Source organism: Cheilinus undulatus, linkage group 9, assembly GCF_018320785.1.
Source record: "Cheilinus undulatus linkage group 9, ASM1832078v1, whole genome shotgun sequence".
Classification (NCBI taxonomy): domain Eukaryota; kingdom Metazoa; phylum Chordata; class Actinopteri; order Labriformes; family Labridae; genus Cheilinus; species Cheilinus undulatus.
In genome coordinates this window covers 9,283,493-9,298,890 of record NC_054873.1, presented here as the reverse complement: position 1 = coordinate 9,298,890, position 15,398 = coordinate 9,283,493, and positions in this window count along the sequence as shown.

Sequence of the window (15,398 nt, the reverse complement as noted above, 5' to 3'; positions counted from 1 at the left end):
TCAGAGGCTTCCAAAGAGATGACATCATCATCTGGGCTTTCCCAAATTGTTTAAAGGCATAGTAATCTTAGTGTATGTAAACTTCTGAACCTTTAAAGAACGTAAAAAAATTGTCTAAAAAATTCCTTTTCTCATTATTCTGGCATTTAGCAAATAGAAATAATTTTGGTAATCCTAATTGACCAAAAACAGGAAAAGTTTAATCTGATTTAATGTCAGACAGTGAGAAAAAAAGTTCATGTGCCTTTTTATATAGTGTATGTAAACTTCTGGTTTCAACTGTATGTTTATGTACAGTAAATATTTATGTATATGTGTATGTACTGTATGTATGTGTACACATGCATATACAATTATTATTATAGATTTTTAAAGAAAATTTGCTGTGTTTGTGGCCATAAGATTTGGCTGATATTTTCTGGGATGTGCCGGGTTCTTTTTCTCTTGTGGGGTGTGGAGAGGTAAAGGTAATTTTCTTTGTTTGTTAACTGTTTCTTTCGTATCTGTTTATAAAAATTAATAAAAATGTTATGGAAAAATAAGTTTGTGCATGGATAATTAGACTAAAATAATCAAAGCTGTCATGATCCAGGTTTTGATTTATTATGTTTCTGAGTTTTCATATGGTTATCTTTGTGAATTCTTGTTTTCTAGTTTGATCTTGTTTTAGGTTTGGAGTTTATTAGGAGTTTTCTTTAGCCCTCGTGTTTCTTGTGTAGTATTTTCCTGTTTCTAGTATTTAGTTACTCCCTGTGTTTCATGTTTGGTTAATTCCTATGTCTCATGTTTAGTTTTACTCCCTGTGTTTGAGTTCACTCCTTGGTTCTTTGTATCCTCCTGTGTTTTCAGTGTTTCTGTAGTTTTGCTTCTTGTGTTCAGTTTTCAGTCCTTGTGTGCTTCTTGTGTTAGGTCCCATGTTTCCTGTTTTATTTTGTAGTTGCCTTCCCTTGTGTGTTATTCCAGTTTTGCTTCCTGCCTGAGTTTCCCTCCACTTTGATTATCCTTCACCAGTTTCACCTGTGTCTGATTGTCCACACCTGTCTGCCATTGTTAATCACTCCCTGTGTATTTAAGCTCTGTGTCTCCCTGTGTCTGTGTCGGTTCATTGCATATGTCTTCCCAGTGCTTGTTACTCCTCGTGCTTCCTCGTGCTCCTTTGGATTTTGTTTTGTTTCTTTGATTTTGATTCCAGTGTGTTTGTTCAAGTAAGTTCTTTTGTTTGTTTGTTAATTAAATCCTTTTGTTTTATCTGCATTTGGGTCCTCCCTTTTGAGTTTTTTCCCCGTAACCCGTGACAGAATGAACCGACCTACAATGGACCCAGCGGATATTTTTGATAAGGACTGTTCTCCTTGGGCTGGAACAAGGCTGGCTATTTTTCGTGGACGCCGTGGAGGTCGCAGAAAGATGCCTAACCGCCATGAACCAGAACAAGTGACTTTGTTTCAATTTTTTGTCAACCGTGTAAGAGAATCCCAGCTCAAGCTTCAGCAGTCTGCCTCTCAGTTGGAGCCTCAGCCAGCTTCCAGTGCCCCAGAGAGTCCAGCTTCCAGTGCCCCAGAGAGTCCAGCTTCCAGTGCCCCAGAGAGTCCAGCTTCCAGTGCCCCAGAGAGTCCAGCTTCCAGTGCCCCAGAGTGTCCAGCTTCCAGTGCCCCAGAGTGTCCAGCTTCCAGTGCCCCAGAGAGTCCAGCTTCCAGTGCCCCAGAGAGTCCAGCTTCCAGTGCCCCAGAGAGTCCAGCTTCCAGTGCCCCAGAGAGTCCAGCTTCCAGTGCCCCTGAGATTCCAGCTTCCAGTGCCCCAGAGAGTCCAGCTTCCAGTGCCCCAGAGAGTCCAGCTTCCAGTGCCCCAGAGAGTCCAGCTTCCAGTGCCCCAGAGAGTCCAGCTTCCAGTACCCCTGAGATTCCAGCTTCCAGTGCCCCAGAGCTTCAGCCACGTGTCTCCAGAGCCGCAGAGCCTCAGCCACGTGTCTCCAGAGCCGCAGAGCCTCAGCCACCTGTTCCGGTTGGGCGCCGTCTGTTTCCTGAGCCCGCTGAGCGCCGTCTGGTTCCTGAGCCCGCTGAGCGCCGTCTGGTTCCTGAGCCCGCTGAGCGCCGTCTGGTTCCTGAGCCCGCTGAGCGTCGTCTGGTTCCTGAGCCCGCTGAGCGTCGTCTGGTTCCTGAGCCCGCTGAGCGTCGTCTGGTTCCTGAGCCCGCTGAGCGTCATCTGGTTCCTGAGCCCGCTGAGCGTCGTCTGGTTCCTGTGCCTACAGAGTGCCGTGTGGTTCCTGTTCCGGCAGAGTGCCGTCAGCCACCAGTCCCGGCTGAGCGCCGTCTGCCTCCCGTTCCTGCTAAGCGCCATCTGGCTCCTGTTCCGGTGGAGCGCTGTCAGCCACCAGTCCCGGCTGAGCGCCGTCTGCCTCTTGTTCCTGCTAAGCGCCATCTGGCTCCTTTTCTGGCAGAGCGCCGTCAGCCACCAGTCCCGGCTGAGCGCCGTCTGCCTCCTGTTCCTGCCAAGCGCCTTCTGGTTCCTGTTCCGGCAGAGCGCCGTCAGCCACTATTCCCGGCTGAGCGTTGTCTGCTTCCTGTCCTGCCTGAGGCCATCCCGGCCCCAGTTCCTGGTTCCCTGTCGTCTGAGGCTGTCCAGAGCCCTGTTCCTGGTTCCCCGTTGTCCGAGGCGGTCTGGAGGCCTGTGCCTGGTACCCCATTGTCCGAGGCCGTCCAGACCCCTGACTCTTTGCTGGAGGCCATCCGGACCCCAGATCCTGATTCCTCGCTGGAGGCCATCCAGACCCCAGGTCCCGACTCTTCCCTGGAGGCCGTCCAGACCCCAGATCCTGATTCTTCGCTGGAGGCCGTCCAGACCCCAGATCCTGATTCTTCGCTGGAGGCCGTCCAGACCCCAGATCCTGATTCTTCGCTGGAGGCCGTCCAGACCCCAGATCCTGATTCTTCGCTGGAGGCCGTCCAGACCCCAGATCCTGATTCTTCGCTGGAGGCCGTCCAGACCCCAGATCCTGATTCTTCCCTGGAGGCCGTCCAGACCCCAGATCCTGACTCTTCCCTGGAGGCCGTCCAGACCCCAGATCCTGACTCTTCCCTGGAGGCCGTCCAGACCCCAGATCCTGACTCTTCCCTGGAGGCCGTCCAGACCCCAGATCCTGACTCTTCCCTGGAGGCCGTCCAGACCCCAGATCCTGACTCTTCCCTGGAGGCCGTCAAGACCCCAGATCCTGACTCTTCCCTGGAGGCCGTCCAGACCCCAGATCCTGACTCTTCCCTGGAGGCCGTCCAGACCCCAGATCCTGACTCTCTGCTGGCGGCCGTCCAGACCCCAGATCCTGATTCTTCGCTGGAGGCCGTCCAGACCCCAGATCCTGATTCTTCCCTGGAGGCCGTCCAGACCCCAGATCCTGACTCTTCGCTGGAGGCCGTCCAGACCCCAGATCCTGACTTTTCCCTGGAGGCCGTCCAGACCCCAGATCCTGACTCTTCCCTGGAGGCCGTCCAGACCGCAGATCCTGACTCCCTGCCGGAGGCCGTCCAGACCCCAGATCCTGACTCTTTCCTGGAGGCCGTCTGGACGGCAGATCCTGATTCTCTGCTGGCAGCCATCCAGACCTCAGATCCTGACTCTTTCCTGGAGGCCGTCCAGACCCCAGATCCTGACTCTTTCCTGGAGGCCGTCCGGACCGCAGATCCTGATTCTCTGCTGGCAGCCATCCAGACCCCAGATCCTTACTACCTGCCAGAGGCTATCCAGACCGCAGATCCTGACTCTTCGCCGGAAGCCATCCAGACCCAAGCTCCTGGTTCCTTGTCTGTGGCCGTCCAGACCCAAGCTCCTGGTTCCTTGTCTGTGGCCGTCCAGACCCGGACTCCTGGTTCCTCGTCGGTGGCCGTCCAGACCCAAGCTCCTAATTCCTCATCTGTGGCTGTCCAGACCTCTGTTCCTGGCTCCCTGTCAGAGGTCCTGAGGGAGACCTCTGTTCCTGGCTCCCTGTCGGAGGTCCTGACAGAGCCCTCGGCTCCTGGCTCCCCGTCGGTGGTTCTGACCCCCAGCTGTGTTCCTGGGATGCCCCCTGGCCGCCCTCCTGAATCCTCGTGTCCTCCTGGGCTGCCCCCTGGCCGCCCTCCTGAATCCTCGTGTCCTCCTGGGCTGCCCCCTGGCCGCCCTCCTGAGTCCTCGTGTCCTCCTGGGCTGCCCCCTGGCCGCCCTCCTGAGTCCTCGTGTCCTCCTGGGCTGCCCCCTGGCCGCCCTCCTGAGTCCTCGTGTCCTCCTGGGCTGCCCCCTGGCCGCCCTCCTGAATCCTCGTGTCCCTCTGGGCTGCCCCTGGGTCGCCCTCCTGAATCGTCGTGTCCTCCTGGGCTGCCTCCAGGCCGCCCACCTGATCTCTTGTGCCCCTCTGGGCCGCCTCCGGGCCGCCCACCTGATCTCTCGTGCCCCTCTGGGCCGCCTCTGGGCCGCCCACCTGAACTCTCGTGCCCGTCTGGGCTGCCCCCTGACAGCCCACATGGACTCTTTGGCCCTCCTCCAGGCCCCCCTTCCACCCACCCTGCTGGTCTTGAACTGTTTTTGGATTTTTTTTGGTTTGGGACGTCTGGAATCCGTCCCTTGAGGGAGGGGCTCTGTCATGATCCAGGTTTTGATTTATTATGTTTCTGAGTTTTCATATGGTTATCTTTGTGAATTCTTGTTTTCTAGTTTGATCTTGTTTTAGGTTTGGAGTTTATTAGGAGTTTTCTTTAGCCCTCGTGTTTCTTGTGTAGTATTTTCCTGTTTCTAGTATTTAGTTACTCCCTGTGTTTCATGTTTGGTTAATTCCTATGTCTCATGTTTAGTTTTACTCCCTGTGTTTGAGTTCACTCCTTGGTTCTTTGTATCCTCCTGTGTTTTCAGTGTTTCTGTAGTTTTGCTTCTTGTGTTCAGTTTTCAGTCCTTGTGTGCTTCTTGTGTTAGGTCCCATGTTTCCTGTTTTATTTTGTAGTTGCCTTCCCTTGTGTGTTATTCCAGTTTTGCTTCCTGCCTGAGTTTCCCTCCACTTTGATTATCCTTCACCAGTTTCACCTGTGTCTGATTGTCCACACCTGTCTGCCATTGTTAATCACTCCCTGTGTATTTAAGCTCTGTGTCTCCCTGTGTCTGTGTCGGTTCATTGCATATGTCTTCCCAGTGCTTGTTACTCCTCGTGCTTCCTCGTGCTCCTTTGGATTTTGTTTTGTTTCTTTGATTTTGATTCCAGTGTGTTTGTTCAAGTAAGTTCTTTTGTTTGTTTGTTAATTAAATCCTTTTGTTTTATCTGCATTTGGGTCCTCCCTTTTGAGTTTTTTCCCCGTACCCGTGACAAAAGCTGTGAGCCTAGATGGTGGATCAGACTGCAGGGTTTTGGCCATCGGCAGCATCTGGTGTTTGGTGGGTTTGTATGTAGGTTTGCTTCACTCTTAATGAGGAAATAATCATCATTTTTATAATCAACAATAGTAAACATAACGGAGAATTCATTTCATAACTTTCAAAACACAATGAGTTTTTTTTTGCCTTTGAGTTAATTGTTTTTGAAAATTAAGAGGTATACTTTAACCTGATATTGATTTTACTCTTTCTGCATCCAAAATGTAAAAAATCAAAAGTCTTTAAAAACTCTGCTGTGAAGATTTAAACCTTTCAGTCCAGCGCTGAGCAGAAGCACAATCTTTCTTTCAAATCTTTCAAAGTTTCACGGTGTAAACGATAGATGTCCAAGTAACAAAAATGACATGTTTGACTAACACTTTTAATATTTTAAGTTTGTTACAGTCCCCCTTATGACACCCTTGTAATGTAGAATCTGTGAACAGATTAGAGGCCTGGGTTCAAGTCCAGCCTGTGGCTTCTTTCCCAGCTCTCTCATCTCTGTTTCTGACTCTATCCACTCTTCTGTCTCTATCAATAAAGGCATAAAAAGCCCAAAAATAAATTATTAAAAATAATGCTTTTTACTGCATGGGGAATAACTAACCTGTTAGTGTCTACAATATTAATTCTAGTCTTTCATAAACATCCAGGGTCTGCTAGATCAATCAGAATTTTCAGCATGAAAATGAAAGAGATGGGATCTTTCATTCCGTCTCAAAGGTCTCCTATAAGCTGAAGAGGGATCCTGATGAAACGGATCAGGTGTGGTGATAATGACAGTTTAGAGATATTTCAGAATCTCCCATTGTGGACTTGATTACATCTGACATTTTTCAGCATACGGACCTTTCTCTAGGTATTTTCACTGATTGGATTCAACCGGAGAGCAGGTACTAATCACTGAAATCACCTGGTGGGTTTGATTGGTGTGAAATTTTGCCCTCTCTGCAGTGTGTGGTTTTTTATTCCTCACCCCTCCACAGCTTTTCAATGACAGGAAAACTTTCCCACTGAGGGTAGAACCCACATCCATCCTAATCCTATCTTTATCATCAACATCATACCCCTTTGATTCCTCAGGTTAGTTACCTGGGACTAATTAGACTGTTGCATGGCAACAAGGTGATGCAACAGTCCTCGCGCCCTTTGAGCACTTGTCCTCTGTGGTATTAGAAAAGCTCACAGCTGTGCTCCGTGTTTACACAGGAGAAGAAAGAAGTACCTGACATCCTGCCGTATTCTCCATTATACACTGAACCGTCACCAGGTATGCTGATGAGGTCATTAACTTAGCTAATGATTGTATAATGTAGCATATGTTGGCATATTGTTTTTAACTACCTTTCTTTAAGCACAGGGGCGTGAAGGAGCTCCACTAAATCTATTTTCATCAATATCCTAATGTATGCAGCTAGACTCTGAAAAATCTAAGTCAATTACAGGCTCTATAGGGGATTGCTGCAGTGCAAGTATGACCTTTTTAGAACTTGATGTTTGTGTTACTTAATGAACATGCCACCTGTGAGTCTACACGCATGAATACGAGGCAAAAAGACAAAATTATGTATGCAAATATGTCCAATCTTTGTCTCACATGGGCTTGTTTGTGCTTGCTGTTTTCCTCCTCTTCGACAATGCTATGGCTCCTGACCCAAAGAGGCTCTTATTGGAGGAAAAATAAAGTCATCATGAGGCTCTTGGTATTCAATTAGCCTGATCCATAATGCAGAGAGACACGATGAGTTACAAACCTTCTCCAACAGATAGTCAAGGGAAGGGCGTATCGACTCCAGCCTTATGTGAGTTTCTGCAGTGTTACTGATGTTTATGTGTTCTGCATTGATGCAAGAGAATGCAAGGTCTATTTGCAAAACACTTTCCAACCAAAGACATTTAAAGTGCTTTACATAAGGCAAAGGAATGCTTTAGACAGAGTGTAAAATACTACAGAAAGAACTGTTTAATCAATGATGAGGGAATAAAAGGTTCTTTAAAATGACTATTACATAAAATGGCTGAGGACTACAAATAAACAAGTATAGTGCAGTAACAGTGCTATTGCAAATGATAAATATATCTCTTGTAATTCAAAGGAAACAGGGGTGAGAAAGAAAAAGCAAACAGAAGGTTAAGTGAGTTCCACAATGCTTTAACTAATTTATTTCTAATCGATATAATTGTAATCCATCCATGCCAACCATCCCACTTAGATAAGGCAAATCCCAGCTATGTAGGCACCATCACAGCAGTAGTTTTGCATCCCTTTCTAGCATGCTTTCTGACATTGCTGTGTCATTGTCTGGGCGTCACTAGGAAGTCAGCTGTTCATCAGCTGGCCACATCTAACCAATAGCATCATACCTCTTTCTTAACCTGACACAACAGATAGATTTGTTTCACACATCCACCTGATAAACCTCTCAATGTCAGCGTTTGGGAAAGGGCAGAGCCTTTGAAAAAAAACTCGGAGGGTGATTGGATGAACGTTCTGTCTGTCACATCTTTACGGGCCAATCAGAGCAACAAAACATGTGACGTAGCCATTACCGAGGAGTAAACTCCATAGAGAACAGCATAACGCAGACCATAGCACCTGTAGACATGTCAGTACACGACTTTTGTCGTTTTTGAACGGAAAACAACTCACTGCTGTTCTTTGTTCTTCTTTTAATGAAGAAATGTCATCAAGTTCTGGTAAAACATGACTCCGCCGTGCCCAAAAACACTGCCCCTCATCGCTGATTGGTCCCGTCACTTTCCGACCAGGCCCAAACTGTTCAGACGGGAGCTTTGCAAGATGGATTCGCCATTGAGAAAAAGAGAAATGGGCGTATCCATCTGCTTTGCTAGGTTGCCTCTTTCTCACTGTTACCTCCAATTTTTACAAACAACATCGGAGCCATGTTGCATTGGTGACTGTATTTACAGTCAAATAAGGCCTCTGCAAAAATTACAGAATTGTTCTGCCTCACTTCTGATTGGGGAGATTAACTCTTAAAATGCTTTATTCCCCTGAAATTCTACATTAAAATGGTTTTTAAAACTCATGTTTTGGTCGTCTGTGACACTTCCGCAAATCCTGACAGTAGCTGTGTTTACATGTACCTCTTGTAATAGGAATAAATGCCTGATGTGAATAAAATAAGCTCCGTCATTTTATGTGGTCTACCACTTTGTTATAAGACCGCTGACTGTTGACTGTGGAATATTTAGGCGCGAGGAAATTTCACCACTGGACTTGTTGCACAGGTGGCATCCTATCACAGTACCACACTGGAATTCACTGAGCTCCTGAGAGCGACCCATTCTTTCACAAATGTTTGTAGAAACAGTCAGCATGCCTAGGAGCTTGATTTTATACACCTGTGGCCATGGAAGTGATTGGAACACCTGATTTCAATTATTTGGATGGGTGAGTGAATACTTTTGCCAATATAGTGTATTTTTGTCGCTCTGGTACAGAAACAGATATTGACTTTACTGATTATTATTGGAGTTGTGTCAAAGTTTTAATTCTGTTATTGGAACTACCCCACTAGTGCACTCATAGAAGCCTGGATTATTATTTTGCCCGTAAATCAATAGTAATTATCAGTGCTATGTTGTCAGTTGCAAAGAAAATCCCACTTATTTACTCCATAGCATCTTTGTCAGTGAGCTGATCCACTGCCTCACCCACTTGACCATCTTTTCTCACCCTACTGGCATGTCATGTGACATTACCACCCTTGACATCCTGAGGCATGCGGACAGTTTGAAGCCTGCAGTTTTGCCACTTCCCAGGCCACCCAGGCTGACTGGCAAGGACATATGGCCGCCCCACAGAGGGCCGGTGGCTGCAAAAACCTTTCCTCTGCACTAAACTTCTCAGGCTGACACCAGATGATTCAACGCGGCGTGACAGGTGGAGAACAGTACAGGGGACAGCTGGATGCTGTGCCCCGCAGGCCTGTAGGGATCTGAAGAGTCTCCAATCCAGAGCTGCTCGCCATTTTCAAGGCTCGGTTGTTTGCTGTGACACGACCAACTACACTCCATGCACTGACCGCTAATACTGAATGCTAAGACCAAATAAAAAAGGTTTAAACGGAGCCAGACCTGCTCCTGCTGGGAGTTGAACAGTTGGCCTGCATCATTTCTGTGTTCCAAGTGAGCCAATTAGTGGCAAACCAGATTCAGCAGGCAAAGCTACTTCTTATTAATTCATGACTGTTGGAGAGGGCTGCAATATGAGATGTCTGCTGATAGGGATTACCATATTACTGGCAGATGCTTTTTCTGCTCACTTCAGCTAAATATTACCAGGGATAATTTGTGTATCCCTTGTTCTAATTGTTAGCAAATCACCTTGGGGGTAAATCCAGTCTTAAAAAACAGCTAAACTTTTATTTCATATAAAGGCTTTAAACTGTTGAACAATGCATCTTCAACTCTGTTTCTACCAGAATTCTTTGCAGCCATTGGAAACTTCAAAACCAAACGTCAGACTTTGGTGTGAGTCTGGCAGACTCGCTATTTTTTCTTTCATGTTCAGTGATGTCTTGCAGGGGGAATTGCACTGTAGAAAAGCCAAAGATGTCAGTTTTTCCTCTGACAGCAGCCTCGAAGTGCAACACAGCTACAAGACATTTGAAAAAGGGCCTTTACTCGGCTTTTAATCCAATGGGAAAAACTTGCTTTTTGCAAGTACAGTATCACCTCTAGCACAGAAAGAGACAGATACAGTATAATGAATGCAAGTTCAGAGGAGTTCATGTGGAATTATTTGAAAGGCATTCTTGGAAATGTGGGACATCAGGGGGGATGAAAGACAAAACAGGCCATGGGAATAAAAAGTCTTTTTTATACATGGAAGTCTGGAAGTTTCAAGAAAATGTTTAGGACAGGCTGCAACCTCTCTTACTTGACAGTGAGAGGCTGTCACTGTTGAATGGTGAAGGGGTGATATCTTAGAAGGTGGTATAGATGTAGGAAAGGATGGCATGAAAATGACAGATGAAGCAAAAGTGTTCAGTGTTATAATCGCAGTGTTTTCCTTTAAATCAGGGATGGTTTCTTGTTTTTGCATATTTGTCACACTTAAATGTTTCAGTTCATGAATTAATTGTGGTTAACCACATTTTTTTTGGAAAGCTGAGTTCAATTTCACTAGCTACACACAGGCCTGATTAATCAAAGCTGTTGAATAAAGAAATCCCTTCAACAGAACCTGTCTGACAAAGTCTAGTAGACTAAAAGATCTCAAAGAGAAACACGTCATGCTGCCATCTAAAGAAATCAAAGAAGAGATGAGAAGCAAAGTCATTAACATCTACAAGGCTGGAAAGGGTTATGAAGACATTTCCAAGACTTTAGAACTCCATCCAACCATGGTGAGAACCATTATCCACAAAAGGGGAAAACTTGGAAGAGTGATGAACCTTCCCAGGGGTGGCCTGCCTACAAAAATAACTCCAAAAGTGCATCAAAAGCCGTTTTTACTCATAGATTCCGCAATAAAGGCAAAAAGGAATGCCTGTCTCTGTTCCGCAACAAGTAATTCACACAATGGTGTAACAGAGCCGTGCACGCCCGGGCTTACACACACACCCCGGCATCCCGTAATCAGATGGGAGCCGCTGCCCGAGCTGCTGCTTTCGATGAAACTCGAAACTCTGGAATTCTCAGTTCCAAACATCATATTTTCTAAATGAAATAAAGGGGAAAATAACATGAACCTTCATTTTGATCGATTAGATCTTTTTTTCCTCCATGTTTCTGAGTTGGAGGTCCGACTTTAAGCAGTGTCACAGCGCACGTATTTACGTCAGAGGTCGGAAACTACATAGTACCGAGCTCACTTGAACACATCATGGAACTTTTCAGACGCTGCTGTGAGCAGAGATGTGTCTGCAGTTTCCTCTCCTGTACAGAGTGTCATCAGCTCTCTAACCTCGCAGTCTCTCCGGTTAATCCACATTATTCTTTGTTTTACCCTGCTGTTGTTTTCTCCGATGAAATGCTGCTCGATTAAACAGCGCTGGTTTTTAAATCTCCCGTTTATGGAGACAGCAGCACACACTCACCGAATGCCATGACATCCTTTTACACTCGTTGCGGAAAAGTCTGTTACGGCTCTGTTACTACCTCTCGATCTGGATCAGAGGTGGGGCAAGATCGACCAACCATTGCAGAACAGTCGCTTTCATACAGAACGGCGTTGCGGAACGAAGGCGTAACAGACAGAGAGGCAGTGTGACAGTAGCTAAAGACTCACTGATGACGTCTAGTATGGTCAGAGTTAGTGAGTCAACAATCAGACAGACACTTGGCAAAAATGGCATCATGGGAGAGTTCCAAGGCCAAAACCACTGCTGACCAAAAAGAACACTAATTCTCATCTCACATTTGACTAAACAATCTCTTGATAATCTCCAAGACTTGGGGGAAATATTCCGTGGAATGATGAGACAAAGGTTGAACTTTTCAGAAGGTGTGCATCCCATAACATAACACAGCATTTCATCCAAAGAACATCAAACCAACAGTCAAACAAGTTAATGGTAGTGTGATGGTCTGGGACTGCTTTGCTGCTCCAGGACCTGGACCACTTGTTGTGATTGATGTAACCATGAATTCTGCTGTCTACCAGAAAATCCTGAAGGAGAATGCCTGGTCATCAGTTCGTGACCTCAAGCTCAAGCTAACTTGGGATATTAAGCAGGACAATGATCTGAAACAGATCAGCAAGTCCACCTGAATGGCTCAAAACAAAACAAAGTGAAGAGTTTGGAGCGGCTTAGTCAAATTCTGGAGTTAAATCCAAATGAGATGCTGTGGCATGACCTTAAACAGGCTGTTCATACTTAAAATCTCTCCAATGTGGCTGAATTTTACAATTCTGCAAGGAAGAATGGGCAAAAACTCCTTTACAGTGATGTGAAAGACTCATTGCCACTTATCACAAATACTTGCTAGCAGTTGTTGCCGCCAAGGGTGCTACTACCAGTCATTAGGTTTAGGGCTGGGAAAGTTTGAATGGCTTTTTTCCCTTAATATATGAAATCATCATTTGAATAAACTTGTTTTGGATCTGAAGCATTTAAGTGTGACAAATATGCAAATAAAAAGAAATGAGAAGTTTTTTTGTTGAACTGCATATTCATATACTGTACATGCAGAGTGGAGTAGAATATATTTGTAAGCTGAAAAGACAATAAGATGTAAGTTTTTCTTGATGTTTTCTCCTGTTCTTGCTTTGGCTCAATCTGTCTTTAAGCTGGAATAAACTAGCAGGCTAGTGGGGAAAATTCTGGGATAAAGTCGAAGTAAAATATTTGGCAGATTATATTCACACTTGTGATTTTCATAGTAATAATAATGATTTAAATTCTAGTTAAAATTCTAATTGCATTATGTCAAGAAACACCCAGAAAACTGTCAAAATCCTGCACTATTAAAGATCAGAGCAGCTGTTGGTAAACAGAGTAAAGTTGGTGCTTACATGCTGCTAAAGCAGTGGTTCTCAGCTGGTGGGTCAGGACCCAAAAGTGGCTCGCAGAGCAGTTTTCAGTGGGTTGCTACTAGGTGTCTGAAAAACAATGGTGGCAGAAGTCCAGAAGTACTTATTGGGCATGCATCAATACCTTTTATTTTACCCCGTTTTACTGTGAAATTGGGTAAATTTACATGTTTGATCAATATTTCACCTAGTTTATCTCCTCTTCTTGCATTAAATGGCTACTTTTCCATGATGATTTCACCAGTTCTCTGGAAGATTGTCATAAGACAGACTGTGGGGTCCAGTTGAAAACCACTGTGCTTAAGAACACCCCCACAGCATGATGCTGCCGCCACCATGCTTCACTGTTGGGATGGTACTGGGCAGTTGATGAATGGTGCCTGGTTTCACTCCTGATATAGCATTTAGAACAGAGGCTAAACAGCTCAATTTTGTTTTTATCAGATCAGAGAATCTTGTTTCTCACAGTCTGAGAGTCCTTTGGGTGCATTTTTGCAGACTCCAATCTGGCTTTCATATGTGTTGCGCTGAAGAGATGCTTCTGTCCAGCCACTCTACCATAAAGCCCAGATCAGTGGAGGGTTGCAGTGATGTTATCATTCTGGAACTTTGTCCCATATCCACACAGAATCTCTGGAGCTCAGTCAGAGTGACCTTCAGGTTCTTGGTCACCTCTCTTACTAAGGCTCTTCTCCCCTGATTGCTCAGTTTGGCCAGGAGACAAGCTATTGGAAGAGTCCTGGTTGTGCCAAAGTTCCTTCATTTGAGAATTATGGAGGTCACTGTGCTTTTGGGAATCTTGGGATTTCTTTTTGTTTCCCTCCCCAGCTCTGTGTCTCTAAACTCTGCAGGCAGGGTATGAATACTTATGTACTGTATAAATAATTAGTTTAATCAACTTGAAATAATCTTGTGAACATGTTAAGTCCTCCAGTGATATATAAAGCTGGGCTTTTTGCAGATGTCTGACATTTTGAACGTTTTATAATATGGTATTGTCAAAACATTCAAAGTCTTGTGAAACTAGTAAGAAATATAGCATTTGTGGTACTGTCAGAAAATCTGGATTATTATTTCTCATGTTGTAACTTCTGTATTTAAAAGAAAGCCAAGAAGATGTTAAAATGAATAAAGGTTAGCATCTTCTGACAGTTTTCTCTTTCTTTGCACTATTTTCCGTGAACCTTTATGGGACAATCAGAGAAGTCTTGTCATGATGCCTCAATCAGCTGATTAGATAGTCTACAACATACAGAAACTCTAAGGACAATCAGGGTAACATGTCCTGATTTTTAGGTGGCTTTATTTTCCAAACTCTCCATACCAGACCTGTGTGTAATGGGCCTGAGAATTGGGCTGGATTAACTCTGGATAATTACAATGAGATTGCAATCAAAGTTTCAATTAGACTGCGGCTACAGTTAGGTTGCTCCCGCCTGAGTGTTGATTTGCGATCTGTTAATTTGGAATTAAAGTATTACTCCTCTCACTCCCTCTCACTTGCTATCTCCAAAGTTGGACAAGTTCTGCAGCAGTGAGACTGTCGTTATTAATCTTGTGTATTCTGTCACCTTAAGGACAGTAATGTGATAGTGAATTTTCTTTTCGGATAGATAATATTAGCCCACAGCAACCGGCGTGTACTGAGAGGGACACTTTAGAGCAAGGTTTGTGCATTTTTCTCATATGAATAAAATTATTTACCAATGTATTGGGGATACTCAGAGCAATATGAGGATCTGATTGCTTGCAGAAGTTGATTGTACCCCAGAGTTTCCAGCAGCACGATTGCTGTTGTGTATCTGTGTGTGTGGAACTGGCAGAACTTAAACACTCACTCTAAGTTACAAAGAGAGGAGAGGACAGGGAAATAAGCAGTGATGGCAGAATTACAAGCTTTGTAGACATTAAGGAATGCCATGCAAAAAAAAAAAAAAAAAAAAAAACAGAAGTCTGAAAGCTTACCAGGTCTGCTACTTGCATTATTATGCCTGAGTGAGCAACAAAAGTCATAAGCTGATGAAATATTACCTCATACTCATTCATTTTTACACACCCGGGTGCTTAGCCTACTATGTCTGATAATTAAAGCCAGCAATGTCCCAAGAGAGTTAAGAGAAAATATTCAGCATAAATTTAAGAAATGTAATACACAAAATGAGCAGTAGGGGGAAGCAACACGCTTAAAGACACCGATGTACTCACATGAAGAAAACAGAGGCCAGGATGGACCACAGAATTAGAGTAGATAGAGCAGACGATGGCACTGGGAATTTGATTTAAAGCTTTCTTTGGTTGGTTTTGTTCACTGTTTGGAGGGGTTTGAACTGTTTTGTTTTTTATATAAATGCCCTTGTTTAGATACAAATTTCATGATTTGATTGTATCTGTTTTTAATCAATTAAAAGGCAATTTTCTTTCAGTGTACTATATTTCTGTTTGTTTATGTGTGTAGTATATTCATATTTCTCATTAAATCTTACATTTCACGCATGTAATTAAACAAAATCTTATTTTAAAAATAGAC